Here is a 14,912-nt window from a genome sequence, read left to right as displayed (position 1 = left end):
AAGCCACGATGCTTCGCTAGGGACGGCTTGCACCTGTCACCCCTGGGCTTTTGGATATTGGCAAAGGCTCTTGCCATCCCATAGTGCCTTTTTTAGGCAAGGCTCAAAAAAGACAAACCCATCTCCATAGGTATCACAAGGGATAAGAAACCAAGAGTAATGCTACTCAATGCCAGAAGTCTAAACCTCAAGATGCACACACTCAAAACTCTCCTTAGCATGGAGAATATAGATATCTGTGCAGTAACAGAAACCTGGTTCAAGGCTCCCGAGAGCACCCCAGCACTACCAGGTTATACCTCATACCATGTTTTTCGGCCCCAAAACTTGGACCGAACCACAAAAGGAGGGGGAGTATCAATATCCGTCAAAGATACCCACGCCTCCAGGTAGGTGGCACAGCACGAAGCATCAGAGACTATCCATGTGCAACTAACAGTGGGTAAAACTGCCTTCCAGTTTATAGCCGACTACAGACCACCCTCCCAAACCCAGGAACCCCACACAGCCTTCCTGAGAACACTGGAAAATATGAAGGTCTCTCCAAACATCATTATATTGGTCGACTTCAACTACCCAAACATAGACTGGGAGCATTATACTCTAGCTCTAACACCCTAGCCCAAAGGTTCCTAGAATTTATAAACTCAAATGCTATGGAACAACTTGTTACCACTCCCACAAGAGGAGAAAACATACTGGACCTGATCATCACCAACATGGGGACTCTATGCTCCAGACCAGAAGTGTATCCCTCACTGGTAAGATCAGACCATAAACTAATCTCACTAGATATTCACATCTCGACCCCAGCCCCTGCCCAGAAAACCACAGTGAAAAACTTCTCTAAAGCAAATTTCATACTCCTCAAAACTGAGGTGGAATCCTTCAAAGCCCTCGGGCCTGTGGAATATACGGCCCAGACCGCAGAATCCTTTATAAATGCATTCTATGAACAACTTCAGGAATGCATGGATCATGCAATCCCAAACAAAACCAAGACCCAATCCTCCAAAGGCAGGCGTCCTGTCTGGTGGAGCCCAGCCATAAACAAACTATACAATAGAAGGAGGAAGCTACTACATGATAGAGCAAAATCCCAAAAAGGGAAGGCATCTCTGATCAGTATTGGCAAAAAACTACGGGCACTCAAAATCGTCTAAGGCCAGCTTCGAGAGAAAAATTGCACAGGATACTAAGGATAATCACAAGGCTTTCTTTAGTTATGTTAGGAACCTGGGTGGGAATTCCCAGATATGCTCAGAATTAGTCCAAAATGACAAAAAATACACCGAACCCACAGACCTTGCCAACATCCTAGCTGACAGGTTCAGAGCAAAGTCCCCCCCCCACCTTCCCCACAAAAACGGCAAATATCTATCCCAGCAGAGTGCTGCCCCCCTGACATCTCAGATGCTCAGGTAAGAACTGCCCTCTCCAAAGCAAAAAACACAGCATCAATGGGACCAGACTGTGTCCTGGGCTGCATCCTACATGAACTCCAAGAAGAAATAAACCCAAACATAAAACTACTGTTCAATCTCAGCCTTACTACAGGATATGTACCCAAAGAGAGGCGTACAGCAATAGTGGTCCCTCTCCACAAAGGTGGTGCCTCAACGGATCCTGCAAACTATTGCCCCATAAGCCTGACTAGCTTGTTCTGCAAAGCTATGGAAAGGATCAACATGGACCTCATAAATAAAGATATTGGGGACCTACAGACACTGGATCCTACCCAGTTCAGCTTCGTTAAGGGCAGATCCTGCCTCTTAAACCTGGTCGATTTCTTTGAAACAGTCACAAAGGCCATTGACGAGGGGAAGGTGGTCCACACAACCTACCTGGACCTCGCAAAAGCCTTCGATACAATACCCCACTCGGGCATTATAGATAAGCTCACCAGCTTAAATATAAACCCCTATGTCACTAGATGGGTTACAAACTGGCTCAAGGACAGAACCCACATGGTTAGAATTGCTGGAGCCATGTCAGACTCCAAACCAGTTACAAGTGGCATCCCACAAGGCTCAGTCCTGGGACCTCTCTTGTTCAGTATATATTTCTCGGAGGTACAGACCAACACGGAAGGACTGTGGCTGACCAAGTTCACAGATGACTGCAAACTGGGCACCATAATAGACTCTCCAGCTGACACAAGCATCCTACAAAAGGGCCTCATAGAAACAGACAACTGGTGCCAGAGCCATGGCCTCAAGCTAAACGCCAAAAAGTGTATAGTCATCCCCTTCGGCAAAAACAAAGTGCCCACAAATTACCACATAGATGGTAATCCATTAAGTACGGAAGAAGTAATTAGGGACCTGGGGACCCAAATTGATAGCAATCTCTCATTTGAAAACCACGTGGCCAAAGTGGTTAGAAAAACATTTTATATAGCCCACCTAATCATGAAGGGATTCACATCTAGATCAGGGGAGGTCATCGTGCCTCTTTACTCATCCCTCATCAGGCCCATAATTGAGTACAATGCCCCTTTTGGGATGTACCTTACCAGACACCTGCAGCAACTGGCAAGACCCCAAAAGTACCTTACCAAGAGGATCAAAGGGCTCAAACAGATGTCATATGCTGCCCAGTTAAAGAAACTCCAGCTCTACTCAGTGGCATACCGCCTGCTCAGAGGCGATCTGTGCCTGACGTATAAAGCCATGTCCAACCCGGAATTAATGGACATGCTGCACCTCAGAAAATCCAAATCCCATTGAGCTACACGCTCGAGAGACTTGAACCTCAGCACTGAAATAAATAGGACATGCTGGAGGGACAGATTCATAACCCAGAGGCTCCCTTCACTCTGGAATAAAATCCCAGTCCAGGTTAGGCAGAGTCCCTCATTGACTCTCTTCAAGAGGAATCTTGATGAGTGGATGTGAGATCGTAGATTTACTCCGGGTATCAATTCTGTCTCACTGTTAGACAGAGGCACAGTATACTAACCTTAAAAAAGGGCATAGCAAAATTAATTTAAAATGGGTGGCGAAAGCCAAACACACTCTGGCTAGGCTTGTAAGTGCCCTAGGGCAGACAGCCTAGTATGAAACCTATGAGAGAAGAGGGGAGGTTCTGTGTTATAATGAGCTGAAATGGCTTAGGTGTGGATTTTATTGGAGGAAAAAGACAGGCCCTTGTGAAACATCTCGGGTAAGTATTGTAAAATCAGAGGTAAATTGGGTGCTGCTGTGCTCATGCCTTGAGATTAGTTCCAGGCACAGAATCTTTTCCATTTTTCAGCATAAGATTTTCTAGTACTAGGCCTCCTTGCCTATGAAATGATATCCATCACAGGTTTGCTGAGGAATGGTAAAAGAGAGATAGAGTAATTAGCCAGGCTGCAAGGTTCAGTGTTGGAAGCTGAGGGCGCAGAATCTGGTTCTCCTGCTGAGACAGCAGGGAAGGAGTCTGAGGCAGGTGCCATGGAGATAATCATGACACACTGCACAGGAGGGGGTACCAGTGTTGGCGCAGCCAGTCTGGAGCAATCAAAATCATCCTTGGTTTGTCCTGTTTGATTTTTAGTAGTACTTTTGAGAGTAGAGGCAGAGGGGGGAAGGCATAGACTGATAGGTTTTTCCATCTGAAGGACAGAACATCCACTTTCCAGGCTTGTTTGTGGGGAGTCCTTGTGCAAAATTGTCCAATTGGTAGTTCTGGGGAAAGGCAAACAGGTCTATACCTGTGCTCCACCATTTGCTTGTCAACATGTTGAAAATCCTTGGTTCCAGTTTCCACTCGTGTGGGTCCATGAGGTTTCTGCTTAGTCTGTCTGCCAGTGTATTTAATTTTCCTGGCAAGAATTGAACTTGTAAGTTGCAATTGGTAGCACAAAGCTGTATTCCACAATGCCATGGCTAGTCTGTGGAGGGGTAAGAATGTGTACCCCCCCTGCTTATGTACCACATAACAGTGCTGTTGTCCGTCTTTACCATTAGTTGTCCTGGAAGAATGTGGTCCTTGAAGGCTATCAGAGCATTTTGTACAGCTAACATTTCTTTTTGATTCATATGCAGGTGCATTTGACTTGGGTTCTATTTGCCCTGAATGCACTTCCCTGTCAGGTGAGCCCCCCCATGCATAGTCTGATACATCTGTTGTTAGAGTTTGGGTGGCAGAGGGTGGTGTGAAAGGTAGTCCCTTGTTTTGGTGGCAGGCCTCTGCCCACCAAAAGAACTCTAGGCGTAGGCAAGGTATGATAGGAATCATTGTTTCGAGGTCTTGAGAATGTTGACACCATAGGCTTTTTAGATACCACTGCAGTTTCCTCATATTCAGTTTTGCATATGGAATTAGAAGAATGCAGAAGGCCATGAACCCCAAGGTTTGCAGTACTTGTCTTACAGATAAAGCAGGGTTTTTGTGGCCACTTGTTTGAAGTAGGTTGTCAAATGAATTTGCTTTTCTGGCATGAGATAAGCCATCTGGGAAGTTGTATTCAAGCTTGCTCCCAGGAATATAAGTTATTGACAGGGTACCAGGTGTGATTTCTTTTCGTTTATGGTGTACGCCAGACAAGCTAGAAAGTACAGTTTTGTACCTACCATAAATGTAGATGTTCGAGTGTTCACCCTGCTGCAGTCATCACACTTAGGTTATCCTGTCGTCAGGCGGTCCCCGCAGTCTGCTGGATTTCCAAAATCTTGGTCCGACGACGGTTGCTGTCGCCTCCTCCCTGACGTCAGAGCACCAGGGGTACATATACTGCAACCAACGCCATTTTCTTCAGTTTTTCTTGCCCCAGATGTCAGGTGCCCCCAAAAAGGTGCTCAAAATTAGTACCAAATTGTGTGAACACTGTACAAACACAAAATCCCTCCAGCTATAAGCAAATAGATCAGTAAGGCATAGCAGAGATTTAGCCAGAAGATCAGAGGGGTTGGAGGGAGGGTAACCTGGACTGCAGCAGGGTGAACACTCGAACATCTACATTTATGGTAGGTACAAAACTGTACTATGTTCATCGTGTTACCCTGCTGCAGTCATCACACTTGGGTTGAGTCCCAAAACTAAGGTAGGGTGGAGGAATCAGAGGGTTAGTGGAGGCAATGAGGCCCTGCAGAATTGCAGTGGCGAAGCCCGCCCTGGACTTAGAATAAAGAGGTAAGTGATAGTGTTTGGTGAAGGTGTGTATTGAACTCCAAGTTGCAGCTTCTAAAATTTCCTTGGTAGGAACCCCTCTGAGAAAGGCTGTAGAGGTAGCTGTTGCCCTGGTTGAGTGGGATCTAATGGTAGGAGGAACTGGTTTCCAATGATGGGTATAACAGAACCGTATGCAATGGCCTATCCATTTAGAAATGGATTGTTTGGATATAGCCCTCCCTTGAGAAGCTGCAGCATAGGATACAAAGAGCTGGTCAGTTTTTCTGAAGGCCTTAGTTTTGTCCAAGTAGTAATGAAGCTGCCTGTGAATGTCCAAGGAATGCAAGAGTCTCTCACCTTTGCTCTGTGGATTGGGAAAGAAAGTGGGTAGATGGATGGTTTGATTTAAAGCTACACTGGAAACCACCTTAGGCATGAAGGAAGGATTAGGTCATAGAGAAACTCTGTCTTGATGGAAGATGAGGAAAGGTTCCACTGCCATTAGTGCCTGTAATTCTGAGACTCTCCTAGCAGAAGTTATTGCCAGGAGCAGGGCAGTCTTCCAAGATAAGAACTGAAGGTCTGCAGAGAAAGCTGGTTCAAAGGGAGGTAACGTTAGTTTCTCCAGAACAAAGTTGAGGTTCCATGTTGGTGTAGGAGCTCTTCTAGGTGGTCTAATGTTTTTTGCCCCTCTGAGGAACTGCTTTAGAAGAGGATGTGAAAATAAAGGTGGATTCGTGTCGTAGTGAGCTGAAATAGCTGAAGCATGGATTTTAATTGAGGAGAAGGAAAGTCCTTTGTGCAACATCTCTGTTAAGTACTGCAGAATGTGAGGCATATGAGCCTGAGTTGTGTCTTGTCCTTTAGCTTGGTTCCAGGCAGAAAACCTTTTCCATTTGTCCGAGTAAGCCTTCCTGGTGCTTGGCCTCCTGGCTTCCAGAATAAGATCCAGAACGGCTTGTGATAGAGGGGCTGGATGGATGTTTAGAAGATTTGCCATGCAGCCAGGTTTAAGGTTTTTAGCTGGCTGTGTAGAATCTGTTTGTTTTGCTGCGTGAGCAAATGAGGTATTTGAGGCAATATCCATGGTGGGCTGTGAGCCATATTCTTCAATAGCGGGTACCAGTGCTGGCGTGGCCAGTCTGGGGCTATGAGAATCAGTCAAGGTTTCTCCTTTTTGACCTTCAAAAGAACCTTTGTGAGAAGAGGTAATGGAGGAAAGGCATATGCTGTTAGGTTTTTCCAATTGAAGGAGAGAGCGTCCACTTTCCATGCTTGATGGTGGAATGTCCTTGTACAACATTTTGTCAGTTGGTAGTTTTGAGGACTGTCAAACAGGTCTATATTTGGTAGGCCCCATTTTTGAGTTATTATTGTAAATATTTGTGGGTCTAGCTTCCACTCGTGGGGATCCTTGATGTTTCTGCTTGGGTCGTCTGCCAATGTGTTTTTCTGTCCTGGCAGGAATTGAGCTTGTAACTGGACTTGGTAGGCCAGAGCTGTGTTCCATAAGATCATTGCTTGCCTGCAAAGAGGGTAGGAATGTGTGCCTCTTGTTTATGTACCACATTACTGTGGTGTTGTCCGTCTTTATTGCCAGTTGTCCTGGATGTAGTAGATCCTTGAAGGCTGTCAGAGCTTTCTGTACAGCTAGCATCTCTTTTTGATTTATGTGCAGCTTTCTTTGTTCTGCAGTCCATAGGCCTTGAATGCATTGCCCTGCCATGTGTGCCCCCCCCCCCCCAGGCATAGTCTGAAGCATCTGTTGTGATGGTTTGCCTGGTTGGGGGCAAGGTGAAAGGCTGACCCTTGTTGAGATGACATGCCTATGCCCACCATAGAAATTCCTGTTGAAGGCAAGGAATGAGAGATATCATTGCATCCAAGCTGTGGCTGTGTTGAGACCATACACTTTTTAGGTACCACTGTAATTTCCTCATATGCAGTTTTGCAAATGGTATTATCAGAATGCAAGATGCCATGAAGCCCAAAGCCTGCAGACTTTTTCTTGCAGTTAATTGGGTCTTTGTTGCCATTGTCTTGAAATATTGAGTCAGTTGTAGTTGCTTGTCTGGTGTAAGATCAGCCTTCTGGGCCGTTGTGTCCAAGCTGGCACCCAGGAATGTCATTTTTTGTGAGGGTACTAGTTTTGACTTCTTTTCGTTTACTGTGTACCCCAAACAATTTAGTAGATGCTTCACAAAAGCCAGATGATGTAAGAGAATATCTTTTCTTTCTGTTTGGATGAGGCAGTCGTCCAGGTATGGATATATTTGAATTCCTCTTTGTCTGCAGTATGCAATTACTGGTGCCAGGCATTTTGTGAATACTCTGGGCACAGTAGATAAGCCAAAGGGCAGTGCAGAGAATTGGTAGTGGGTTGAACCTGCAATGAAACGGAGGTATCTTCTGCAACTTTGTCCGATAGGGACCTCCTTGAGGTCCAACGTTACCAGCCATGCTTCCTTGCCCAACATGGGAAGTAGCTGCTGTAGAGTTCGCATCTTGAATTTTGGGACTTGTAAGTGTTTAGAATTGAAAGGTCCAGAATTGGTCTCGAAGCATTGTCCTTTCTGGGTACTAGAAAGAGCCTTGAGTAAAATCCTTGGCCTTGCTCTTGAGTCGATACCCGTTGAATGGCTCTCATGGCCATGAGAGCTGTAATTTGTTTTTGAGCCTCTGCCCTTTGATTTAGTGGCAGGTTTGGCATTCCTCTTTTCATTGGCAAGGTGTGAAAGTGGAATCTGTATACTCGTAAAATTATGTCTAGGACCCATTTGTCCTTTGTGTCCATGTGCCAGTTGTCTGCAAAAAGTGTTAGTTTTCCCCCCAAGAGGGCTGACAAAAGAGCTTTGTTTGGCCAGTTGAGGTGCAAGTCATTGGGTTTGCCTTCTGGTGGGTTGAGACCTGTCTTCTCCTCCTTTCTGGGTTGGAGTGCCCCATTGGCGAGGTTTATACTGGGCTTGTGGTTGTCCTCTGCCCCTTGGACGCCTGTATTTACCCCTCTGAGGTCTGTCAGTGGATGGAAAGAACCAATTTTTTGTTGGCCAGTTTCTGCTAAAGCGAGGGGGGTTGTACTTGTAGGAAATCTTTGACTGTCTGCATTGATTTCACCTTATCTTCCATTTTCTTTAAAACGTCTTCTGCTTTAACTCCAAAAAGAACATCCTGCTGTAAGGGTGCATCCAGTAGTTTTGCTTTAACATGATCAGGTAGACTTTGTTCCTTTAACCAGGCATGCCTACGTATAACTGATCCAGTGACAGCTGCTCTGCAGGAGGCCTCCAAAGAATCAAACCCACACTGTAAGGTATGTTTGCCCACCTGCTCGGTGGCGTGCAACAAATCTTGTACTTCTTTCAATTCAGATTGTTGAGGGATGGAGTTTATCTTTTGTTTTAATTCAGAGATTAGAAACTGCTGATACTTGAGCATATGAAATTGACAATTTAGTGCTCTCATAGCTAATGTGGCTGAGGTGTAAACCTTTTTCCCCCACCTGTCTAGTGCTCTTGAGTCTCTCTCAGAAGGTACTGGGTTTTTAGCCATGGAAGCCTTAGCCCCCTTGGGACCCTGGGATATGGTCTCTGGGTCAGCTACTGGGCTTTTGTAAAGAAATTTGTGGGAATCAGGTACTCTGTAGTATCTGTCAGGCTTAGCTGGAGCAGGAGGGAGAGAGTCTGGGTTGAAACTGGATTCTAAATAGACATCATCCACAATGTCCAAAACAGGTGGGATGGCTAGATGTCTGTGTTGGGGGAGCAAAAGAAACTCTCTGAGCCTTTTCTTGGAATCAGAGTAATCCTGACCTTCCCAGTGAAAATGTTCCCTCATAGTGTGTAAAGTTTCCCCAAAAGAGTAGTCTTCAGGAGGGGAAGCTGAGGGAACAGAGTCCTCAGCATCAGAATATTCATAAGGAGAGTAGTCTTCAGAGGAATCCGAAGAAATAGAAAGTTGTTCAGAAGAAGCAGAATCTTCCTCTTGTCTAGGCCTTTTGTCAGGAGGAGGCTGTGAACCCCTGATAAGAGAAATCAAATCTTCAGCCATTTTGAGCATCTGTTTCTTAGGCATAGGGCCTTGAACAGGAGACTGAAGTGTAGTCTTTTTAGCTTTAGAAGGAGTCTTAGACTTAAAAACGTTTTGACTGTGAGAGTCATCGGTCTGAAAACGCCCTCAGAAACCGATGGAGTTTCAGAAGCACCGACGTCCTTAGAAGGTAAATCGTCGGAAGGGCCTGAAGTAAAAGGCTGCGTCGGCCTAGTACATTCCAGCAAAATATCCGTAGCGGTCTCGGATTTCAGAACTGCGGTAGTCAGGGGCTGAGTCGGAGCCTCACTGATAACCGGAGACCGGATCAACCGAGGCCTCGGAATCAGGTGTAGGCCTTGGCTGTCGGTCCTTGTCCCTGCACTTTTTGTCGCTCCAACGGCATGTTATAGTTACATTTTCTACCAAAATAGTGTTGTGCGAAATCAAATCTTCTATTAATAGTACGCTTTAGTCAAAAGTATATATATTTTTATTTTTATGTTAGTAAAAAATGTTATATAGCTTTATAGTTAGATTCATAATTATTTTGCTCACTTAGATGTGGTTGGAATATGATAGACACATTATTGTCTTTTTTATTTAAGACAAATTCTAGGTTTGTTTATCCTGAAATTTATGAACTAGGGCATATAATTGAGCCTAGTATTTCAGTCAGGTTTAGCTATAAGCAATATTCAATGTTGTTGACAAACCTGACTGATAATATATGGTTTTATGAATCTCTAAATGGAATTTAATGAATAGACATGTATCAGCTTTTTGATTGTCTTTTGATCGATTATTAATGAATACCGATTAATAGGCACTTAATACCTTTTAGAGTGACTCTAGTACAATGACAGCATATTCAGGATGTTTATTGAGAGAATACATCCATATTTTAGTATATATGTGTTTATTCCTTATTAGTAGTTTGACATGTTAGGTTATTATATTTTATGTGTCTTATCTATTTTTATACATATATGCTCCATTCTTGTCTATATTTATACATGTATATATAAAAAATTTTTCATGCATTTATAAGGTTTGTTCATTAGGTTATATGCTGAGTATGAAATGAAATTTGGGTAAAATTGGAAGGTGGGCTATATGTTAGCCCATTTTCATAAATAAGATCTGATTACATTAGTACTTTTGGATTACACACTAGTGTTTATTTTATTTCATATTTTATTTCATTTCATTTTATTTTTATTGATTGCATATATTATATATATTTAATACATATTCACACCTGAGGGTCCTGTTCATGCATAATGTTTACCTGGAACTTTTGCAAGTAATATTATTAATATGTGATTCTTATTTGATTTAACACATTAGTATTACTGCTGTCTCTGGCATATATTGCTTAGCGATTGGTATTGCATAAATTGACTGCTTGGCTTGCTTCTAAACAGATCATTGTTCAGCTTTTGGACTTGATTTGTACTTTCGTTTTTATTTTTTACTTCTGGTTGGTGTTCTTGTCTGGCATGTGTTGTCAGACACAATGAAGTTTAATAGTAGACTTATTGGGAGCTATACAAATAACATGGTTTACATCGTTCACTATACATTTACGTGTTTACGTATAGTTTGTACAGACGCACTTCCTCATGAAGACAGTTCCGGCTGTTTGCCGTTACAGCATTTTCTGTACTATTTTGTTCAGGGCTTACACACTCATGCATTGATGGCGTTTTTTTAGCCTGATATATAACTCCGTTTTTTTTTGATAAAATGTTGTGGCATGCGTTGGTGCTGTAGATTGCAAGTGATCGCTCTGGTAAGTGTATCTCCCATATTTGTTTATGCTGAAACTGATGACTCAGTGTGGCTATACCTCCTAGCTCTGAATATATATGCTGGATGGTTTGGAGTATCTTCACATGAGGGCGATCGTAATTGTGTTTCTCTAGTTAGAATCGGCTAGACCACTTCGTTCTTTGAATAGTTGGGTTATGTTGGAAGGTGAAACTATATTAGGCATATTAGAGTGGAAGGCTTGTATGCGATTGCTTAGATTGGTTGACTACAAGATGTTGATTAATTTAAAGTATTTATGAGGACGTCTTTCTGTCTCAACCTAGTGTTCATGTTTTTTGCTTCTTTAATTGGGTAAACACAATGGTTTACAAATATATGTTTGGAATAGTAATTTATGATATTTTAAACTCTGCACTTGATTTACATGTGAATGTATGATTTAATGTATATTCACGTACATTCCAGTTTTTTATGCTGAAGTTTTTTATGCTGATGATTTTAAAGATGTAATGCCTATGATTGTTGCTTAGCGACATTTATTGATGCGATTTAACTGTTAATTGGCACATTAATTAGTGCCCTTTCCCGCCCTTGATAATATAAAAGTTTAAATCAATGCATTGTATTAATGGAATCTGATGAAGCGTGGTTTTGACCGCGTGAAAGCGCTTATTCTTGTTTGTTCACAATAAAAGATTGCTCGTTTTATGACAGAGTAGCGTCTTTTTGTCAAGGAAGGAGTAATACGTTCTAGTGAAGTACATGGATTAACTTTGGATGTTATGTTTGGTGAATACCTTTGTTCCAGCTTTCTGAGTATCTAGAATTTACAGCTGAGTGTTCCTGGTGGTTGGTTCACAGCTACTTTTGACTACTGTGTTTTTGCTTTGGTGAGTGAACCATTAAACGAGTTTTACCGGCTTTCATTTCCTATTAATAGTACGCTTATTAAACCTAGCACAAAAACGACAAGAAGTGACATCGTGATCAGGGCCTAGGCAAGGTATGCAATAAGAATGAAAATCCTTATGAGGTATTTGCTTCCCACAAGAAATACAATTGTTAACTTTTTCTGACATCGGTCTGAGGCAAGAAAAGTTTCCCCAACAGGGTACTTAGCTTTATAGAAGACTTCAGTCTGAAATTCGAATTTGACAATCTCAGGAGTCGGCCGACCGGCACTTGCGAACTGCTTCTGCTTCGGGCACCACGCGGCAAGAAAGACTGAAGAAAATGGCGTCGGTTGCAGTATATGTACCCCTGGCGCTCTGACGTCAGGGAAGAGGCGACAGAAACCGACGTCGGACCAAGACTTTGGAAATCCGGCGACTGCAGGACCGCCTGATGACAGGATAACCCAAGTGTGATGACTGCAGCAGGGTAACACTATGAACATCCCTTTTTACAAAGGCCAGATGATTCAAAAGTATGTCCTGGCTTTCTGCCTGAATTAGACAATCGTCCAGGTATGGGTATATTTTATTTCTTTGCCTGCAAAATGCAATAACTGGAGCTAGGCACTTTGTGAATACCCAGGGCGCAGTAGATAAGCCAAAGGCCAGTGCAGAGAAAGTACAGTTGTGTACACTTACCATAAATGTAGATGTTCAAGTGTATTCACTGTTGCAGTCATTACATTTGGGTAATCTGCTGGCAGGTTGCCCTCAGTTGGCCTGAATAACAAAGTCTTGGGTCCTGCGTCGGTTGCTGTCTCCTCTTCCATGACGTCAGGTTGTCAGGGGTATAAAACATGCAGCCGACGCCATTTTAATCAGTTTTTCTTGCCCCAGATGTCAGGTGCCCCCCAAATGGGGAGCAAAAATTTATAAATAAACTGTAAATATATAAATGCATCTTAGAAACATAAAATTTTCCTTCAACTAAAAGCAAATACACCACAAAGGCTTTTGAGTATAGTGAAGGAAAGAAAAGGTATTGAATGGGGGATGGCGGGTGGGTAACCTGGACTGCAACAGTGAATACACTCTAACATCTACATTTATGGTAAGTGTACACAACTGTACTATGCTCTTCGTGTTTCACTGTTGCAGTCATTACATTTGGGTAGAATTCCAAAGCTATGGATGGGAGGATGGAACTAAACAGCATTAGGAGCAGCTATTAGGACGTGCAGGACTGCAGTGGCAAATCCTGCCCTAGATTTAGAGAAGAGAGGTAAATGACAATGCTTTGTGAACGTATGAACAGAGCTCCAAGTAGCAGCTTCTAGAATGTCTATGATTGGGACCCCTCTGAGAAAAGCTGCTGAAGTAGAGGCAGCCCTGGTGGAATGGGATCTGATCCCCTTGGGCACAGGTTTACCATGGTTCAAATAGCAGAAACGAATGCAGTGGCTTATCCATTTAGAAATAGTCTGCTTTGAAATAGCTTTCCCCTCTGATCCTGCAGCAAATGCTACCAGTAGTTGCTCAGACTTTCTTAGAGATTTTGTCCAGTTTAAGTAGAATCTTAGTCGTCTGTGCACATCCAATGAATGCAGAATCTACTCCCCCTTGTGTTCTGCAGATTTGGGAAAAAAGTTGGCAGGTGAATGGTCTGGTTAAGAGCCACACTAGATACCACCTTAGGCATAAAGAAAGGGTTGGGTCCTGAGGGTCACCCTGTCCGGGTAAAATATAATTAAAGGCTCCACTGCCGTAAGAGCCTGTAGTTCCGATACCCTTCTAGCTGAAGTGACTGCCAAAAGAAAAGCTGTCTTCCAAGACAGAAATTTTATATTCGCAGTAGCTGCTGGTTCAAAAGGAGGCAGAGTGAGTTTTTCCAGCACAAAATTGGAGGTCCTATGCAGGAGTAGGTGCTCTCCTGGGCAGCCTTAAATTTTTGGCCCCTCTGAGATACTGTTTTAGCAGTGGATGAGAAAAGAGGGGCGGCTCTGTGTTGTAATGAGCCGAGATGGCAGAGGCATGTATTTTTATTGAAGAAAAGGATAGGCCCTTGTCAAGCATCTCAGTTAAGTATTGCAAAATCTGAGGAATATTGGGCCTTGCTGTGTCTATTCCTTGTGCTTGGTTCCAAGCACAGAATCTCTACCATTTATCAGCATAAGATTTTCTAGTACTAGGCCTTCTGGCTTCCAAAAGGATATCCATCACAGGTTTACTGAGAGATGTGGTTTGAATAATTAGTTGATTAGCCATGCTGCAAGCAAGATTCAGAGTTTGGAGCAGAGTGTGCAGAATTTGATAGTTCTGCTGAGACAGTAGATGTGGTGTTTGAGGCAAGTATCACAGAAGGTGCGACATGTTCCTTAGAAGTGGGTACCAGTACTGGCGAGGCCAGTCCAGAGCAATTAGAATAATTTTTGTTTTTTCCTGTCTGACTTTTAGTAAGACCTTGGAGAGTAGAGGCAGAGGGGGAAAGGCATAGACTGATAGGTTTTTCCAGCTGAAGGATAGAGCATCCACTTTCCATGCTTTTTTTGTGAGGAGTTCTTGTGCATAATTTGTTCAACTGATGGATCTAATTGCCTCTCCCCAAAACTATGTCTGGGCTTCCCCACTTCTGTGTTAACATGCTGAAGATTTGTGGATCCAGTTTCCATTCATGCGGGTCCATAAGACTTCTACTTAGGTAGTCTGCCAGAGTATTTTTCTTTCCTGGCAGGAATTGAGCTTGAAGATGTATTTGATAAGTCAAGGCTGTGTTCCACAAGGCCATGGCTAGTGTACAAAGGGGGTAGGAATGGGTACCCCCCTGCTTGTTTACGTACCACATAACTGTGGTGTTGTCCGTCTTTATCAGTAGTTGTCCTGGATGAAGTATGTCCTTGAAGGCTGTCAGAGCATTCTGAACAGCTAGCATTTCTTTCTAGTTGATATGCGGATGCATTTGGTTTGGGCTTCATTTGCCCTGAAGGCATCTCCCTGCCAGCTGGGCCCCCAAACATAGTCTGATGAGCCTGCAGTGAGGGTTTGGGTGACAGGGGGTAGAGTGAATGACAGTTCCTTGTTTTGGTGACATGTCTTTGCCCACCAAAGAAACTCCTGTTGTAG

General features: G+C 43.3%; 1 protein-coding gene across 1 annotated transcript in view; it reads right to left on the bottom strand.

Moving 5' to 3' along the window:
• SMC5 (structural maintenance of chromosomes 5) overlaps positions 1-14,912 on the bottom strand; it is a 3,018,525-nt gene that overhangs the window by 2,754,504 nt on the left and 249,109 nt on the right. The window lies entirely within an intron of this gene.

Source organism: Protopterus annectens, chromosome 2.part2, assembly GCF_019279795.1.
Source record: "Protopterus annectens isolate FY-2018-M chromosome 2.part2, PAN1.0, whole genome shotgun sequence".
NCBI classification, from domain to species: Eukaryota; Metazoa; Chordata; order Ceratodontiformes; family Protopteridae; genus Protopterus; species Protopterus annectens.
The sequence above is the reverse complement of the archived record's forward strand: the minus strand, read 5'-3'. Positions and strand labels throughout refer to the sequence as shown.